The sequence below is a fragment of the Pteropus vampyrus genome, unplaced genomic scaffold, assembly GCF_000151845.1.
Source record: "Pteropus vampyrus isolate Shadow unplaced genomic scaffold, Pvam_2.0 Scaffold69, whole genome shotgun sequence".
Classification (NCBI taxonomy): Eukaryota; Metazoa; Chordata; class Mammalia; order Chiroptera; family Pteropodidae; genus Pteropus; species Pteropus vampyrus.
In genome coordinates, this window is record NW_011888850.1 from 5,011,398 (window position 1) to 5,017,084 (window position 5,687).

The window sequence follows — 5,687 nt, forward strand, 5'->3', positions numbered from 1 at the left end:
GTGCTGCAGAAGCTTATCTTCCCCTTTCCATTTAATTCTTTCATCTGCACCAAGCTGTGCTGCTAAGGGAGCTCACAGAGACTTGGGAAGGCCCTGAGTGAACACAGCATGTTCCTGATTCTATTTAGTTTGTTAACTTTTGTTTCTTTTCTCTTTCAAAAATGATTTCAAGCAGATTCTATAGAGATAGAAAAGCAGTAGAATGATGCCAAAATAAAATAAGATAATCAGGTCAAAGAGAAAGGATGAACAAGTACATAAAGTAATTCCCAAAACATATATTTAGAGGTCTTAGGGAGTTGGAAAAAATGTGATACAAAATTTTCACTCTGAGCTTCTTCAAGGTCTAAGAAGAGGAAATAAAAGCCAGCACCTGATAAATCAGTTGCCCAAGAGAAGAGCCACACTCTATGTCATCAAAATCATGTCTTAATACCCCTTGAACTCCAAGATATTGCTACATCATACTCTCATTTCAGCTATGTCGCTTTGAAGCTTCCCTGTTGTGACAAGCGCTGTCACTGAAATAGGTTGGATTTATAAAACCAGGCCCCAAAGTGCCTCACACTTGGCGACTGAATTTTGATGACAGCCGCTAGGTGGGCAGCAATACAGGCTTGATGGGAAAATTTAGGTCTAAGTACCTGAGGAGCTAAAAGTGTCTTATCCTGTTTGAATCTGAGTACAAATCCTTCTTTTCTGATTCTAGAAGTAATATATAATACAGCCTTATTGTAGAAAATGGAAAAATTGTAAAGAAAATAATGTCACTACAAGTCTACTGTGTATAGAATTTTTTAAACTTTTGAGTATATTTCTTTCCATAGGTATGGTTTTATATATACACGTGTATGTATTTGTGCGTGTGTGCATATACGTGTGTATGTACGTGTATATCACACAAATACATAGCTGGGAACTCCAGACAGAGCAAATGGGAGAGAAGCAAGCTGAAAAGATTCTCTGAGGCTCTTGCAGGGTGACTGTTGGGAGCTCATGGAGTAAGGACTCCAAGTCCCTTCACCTGATAGTCCCTCCATTTTTCTAAGACTCATATTTCTCAGTAAAATTTTGCAGTTTTCTATATATGGGTTCTACACATTTCTTGTTGGTGTTTTTTTTTTTTTCCATTTTGTGAACAGATAATTTGTTATATTTCTAACCTGGATTTTTCACCATTTCTAACATGGATTTTTATACTTTGCTTTTGCATCTGGATGCTTAACTGAATTCTCTTTTAACTACAAGATTTTTTTTTTCTGCAAAGGTTTCCTCAGAATGAAATATTTCCTGAAAATAATGATAATGTTATCTCTTCCTTGTCAACTGACAAGTTTTGAAAACTCATTTATATCTAATGATTATCTTTCTAATACGAATGGTATGCTAACATTCTTTTTCTCATCATTAAATGTTGTGAATCATAATTTTCTCATTTGTAATTATTTTCATTATCCTTTAATGAATACTTATATGCGACCCTTGGTGGGATTAAAGAAAAAATAAGCCGATGAGAAAAATGAAGAAAGTTTATCTTTTCTATTAATTCTTGCATTTCTGCTCGCATCCTTTTTTCTTTCCCCTTTCTAAGGACCAGTCTTATGTCTGCATTATCGGAAGATGGGCATGGAGAAGAACGAATGTGGCTCTGGAGGCAGTAAAATATTCCTAAAATGTATAATGCTTTCCAACTTACCAGAGGTTCTATTATGATATATAGAATTTACCAACAATTTTAAATAACACTTATTTTCCTTTAAATTACATAAGTGACATGTCTGATATGAGAAACTGAGGATATTGAAAAGCACAAATAAAAAAAAAATCCAAATTACCCTGAATCGTCATATCTCAAAATAACTTCTTTCTTTGGATTTCCCCAGAAAAAGCCTTAGATACTGTTCTCCTGCGAGTTGTTTTTTATGGGAAGTGATCCCAGGCGGCAAGAGGACTAGACAGAGGGAAATAGGGAAGGGTGGAGGGGAAATTCAAAGGTGGGTTATCAAATTGTTCACCGCTCCGGGCAAAGAGGGCTCCTTCTCACTGGGTACCGCTGAGGAGAAAAGATGCATGGAATGTGCTTCAGGTTGTCCACTTAAGAGATTGAAGAGATGAGTGGCCTGCTTGTCCCAGCTTGACATAATCTGTTGTGTACACCTCTTGCTAACACTGTGTTCAGTGACATCCAACTGGTGGCTTGAAATCAACTGCGGTGGGAGTACTTACACTGTGGAAATCGGTGAATGCTACAGATCAGGGCTCTTTTTGTTAAAAAGCTAGATGTTAAACATTTGCCAGCACACCACTTGAAATATTTATCCACTGGACCCCTCCCACCTTGGTCAAGGGTCACCATGGGGCGTGAATACCCTCTTCTTCCACATGTGCGCGGACCTCAGAAGGCTGAGAGGGTTCCTGCAGATGCCTCACGAAGTTGAGAAAACCCTCTCAGCAGCAGCGACGTGCCGTCAGTTTACACCAGTTCACCTTGTTTCGACAGCAAAGCCTATTAGGCTGACTAAGGGGGTATGAGGCACAAGAAATAGCCAATCCCAACACGAGATTAACGTTTACGTCATTCTCCTTCCGTGGGTATGTGCCCTCCACGAGCAGGCACACGCAACACAGCACGGCTCTGCACTCACCACAGCAGCATCCTACCAGCCGTACTCTGTCTCCGTCTCAGTTTTTGGTCACTTGACAATAGATGGTGGATATTTTCCATGTCAACAAATATGACTTCCGTGGTTGCAAATGATTAGAGAATCCATAAAGTATTTTACTAATCTTCCACTGTTGCACATCTAGGCTAGTTCCAATTTCATGCTATTATAAATATGGATACGGTATATACATATTTGTGCATATTTTTTTAATACACATTTCTGATAAATTCCTTGAAGTAGAATCACTGGGTCAGAGGGCATGGATATTTTTAAGACTTTTTACCATGTGGCCTAGCCCATAATAGTTACATCAACAAAGCCCATAACTTATGATCTTTTGAGGTCTTTTCTAACTTTATTATTCTATAATTCTCTCATTCTAATATGGAAGTATCCATGACTAGCATAAACCACAATAAATAGATTGCTTATAACCATATCCAATAGTTCTAAATAGTATATACTTTTGAAACAAAACAGCCATTTTACTTTAATAATAGCCCTACCTAAATAAAGGAATAATATGTTTTTCCATATTTATGATCCATAAGAACAAACTTGTAGCAACCTAAAGATTGATTATTTTAGACTTTAAAATTTAAGCGAAACATTCCTATAACTGCTATTCATCACCAGTTTTAATATATTATTCTAGCATGTCTTTAGACTCACAAAGACTTTCGTCTATAAATCCACTCTCCACAGCTATTTTATTTGGAGGAGAGTGTAATGCACATGACAAATGATTCATTGCTCCTAGAACAACGTAATATCATTCTGGAACAAAAGGAAAGAAAAATAGCAACAAACATCATTGTGATATTTTTGAGTTTGCACTTATTTGATTCTTCGACAGCGTTCTCATCTATCATATTTTCTGTTTTGTTCCACTATTCTAGTCAGATCTTTAATGGCAAAAAAGAATGTTTGAAATCTTACATATGGGCTCAGATATTTAACAACTCAAGCAATTGTTACAACATTTAATCTATTGTTTGGTGAAAGATTAGAAAATATGAAGTCACTGTAACAAAGCCAACATGAGGTTTTCTGAAAGGCTTCAAGTTCAACATTCATCACAGACGCTTACTGAGTACCTTCTCTGTTCTGGGTACAGCTCTAGGCGCCAGAGAGAATGCAGTGAACCAGACAGTCACCATTCCTGACCTCACGGAGCTTGCAATTAAGAACCATACTCCAGTGGAAATAATGAAATGAAATGAAATGAAATGAAAAGATATTAACCTCTCTGGGGTCACTTCCTTTTTGAACAATGAAGGGCCTGGTGCTGGATTAACATTTTTCTTTTTTTTGTCTCCTTTCTTGTTTCTTCGCTTTATTTAAGAACCATGCATCGTGACTCCTGCCCCTCCCAGCCCTGCCCTAAGCATTCTGGCACATAAATGTTGAAGGCTGCCTTTGATGCTTGATTATCTGTGTCACATCTGACAAGTGATAGACTGAAGTAATTTCTGTTACAACAAATGGATCTTTTACGACTGATTTTTATAAAATATAAGTCTTTGGCAATTTAGATCATGGGCCTAGAGAACATCTAGTAATACAAAAATTGTTGTAATTAGTTTGCAAAATCTAAACCAAAACCAGACATTTGATTGGAAATTCAGAAGTTTTAACACTGCTTTGGAAAATACTTCCTCACAATGTTATCTTTCTCATATTGAAAAAAAGAAATAACATCTGATATGTCAAAGGTTTGTTGAAAGCACAGATATTTTGTTTCTTTGTGATAGGTCTTCCAAAAGCTCCGCTTTGAGCTTGTTAAGATCTTCTGCTAGAAGCTTCAAGTTGTAAGGAAGCACTTGTTCATCTTTCGCTTCCTTTATTGCCTAAGAGACAGTTCTTTGGAGTGTCTGATCAGCTTGATGAAGAATGTTAGTTGAACAAATAGTTCAGTCTGTTTCCTTTTGTTCCACATTGTCCTCAACATATTTTACTGGATTTTCCAAAGTGGTAAGCAATAAATAGTCAACTCTGGGCTGGCCTCAGAACATGCTGAATTGTGAGGCTGTTGTGTTCCCAAGCATTTTTCTCAGGGTTGAGCTCTTCTATCTTTCTTCCCATCAGGTGGATGGTCTCCTCAGGCAGTGGCCAGGGTCTGTGCCCATTCCTCTGTAAACAGGTCTGGAGAGAACAATCTAAAAGGAGCTGGCAAAAGCCTAATGAATATTTTTGAGCCAGTTGTTAGACTTCGTATCTCATACTTTGGTAATAAAAGTTGTCATCTAAAATCAAAAGCAAAGATCTAAAAAGAGCAGGCTTCTTAAGAGGTAGCAAGACTGGGCCTCAAGTGCTGCAGGAGATAGGAGATCTTGATCTTTTAAGCAGGTTATATAATCTTCCCACATGGCTTCAGTCCTGTTGGGTGGGGCAGCCACCTGACATCCATAAATGACAGCCAGCAAGAAGTATTCTTAGTACTTCAACAGCTCCTGTCGAAGCAGTTTCCTCGGGGATGGCAATGGCCGTGGGCTCGCCTCCTCGAGGAATGCATGTGTGCGCTCCTTTGGTGTCCTCGCTGGCCTTCCTGTTCTCCCCTGAGACCGTGGCTGCGAGCGTCGCCCTGGCCCCGGACTCCAACCGTACCCTGGATTAACTTTTAAGGAAAAGCTCAAAAAAGTGATGTGATAGATCGCATCCCAACCCAAATGCATCCATTTTTATAGCAGAAAACAACGTAGAAGTAGCATAAATAACCAACATACCTATTTTAATTGATATCGACCGTACCCTCGGTCTCTCTCCAACTGATGAGCAGCCTCCATTTTCATATGTCCGCAGTACATAGAGAGCCTCTGAAAAGCTCAGCTTTTGGCAAAACAGGACTGGTGTCAGTGACCCTAGAACCGAAGAGGTTGGCGTTGGCTTCTGCGGCAAACTGGTCCCAGGTAAATTTGTGAGGGTAACAGCCACTTATCAGTGGTGCCCTCTCCTCCGCTCGGTGAGAAGCCTCTCTCCCACCGTCTGCATCCAAACTTCCATGTTTGCCACCCTTTCCTC

The 5,687-nt window shown here is 39.0% G+C and overlaps 1 pseudogene; it reads right to left on the reverse strand.

Annotated features, from left to right (window-relative positions):
- Positions 1–4,299: 4,299 nt before the first annotated feature.
- LOC105293214 lies at positions 4,300–5,341 on the reverse strand (annotated as a pseudogene).
- Between the last annotated feature and the right edge of the window lie 346 nt (positions 5,342–5,687).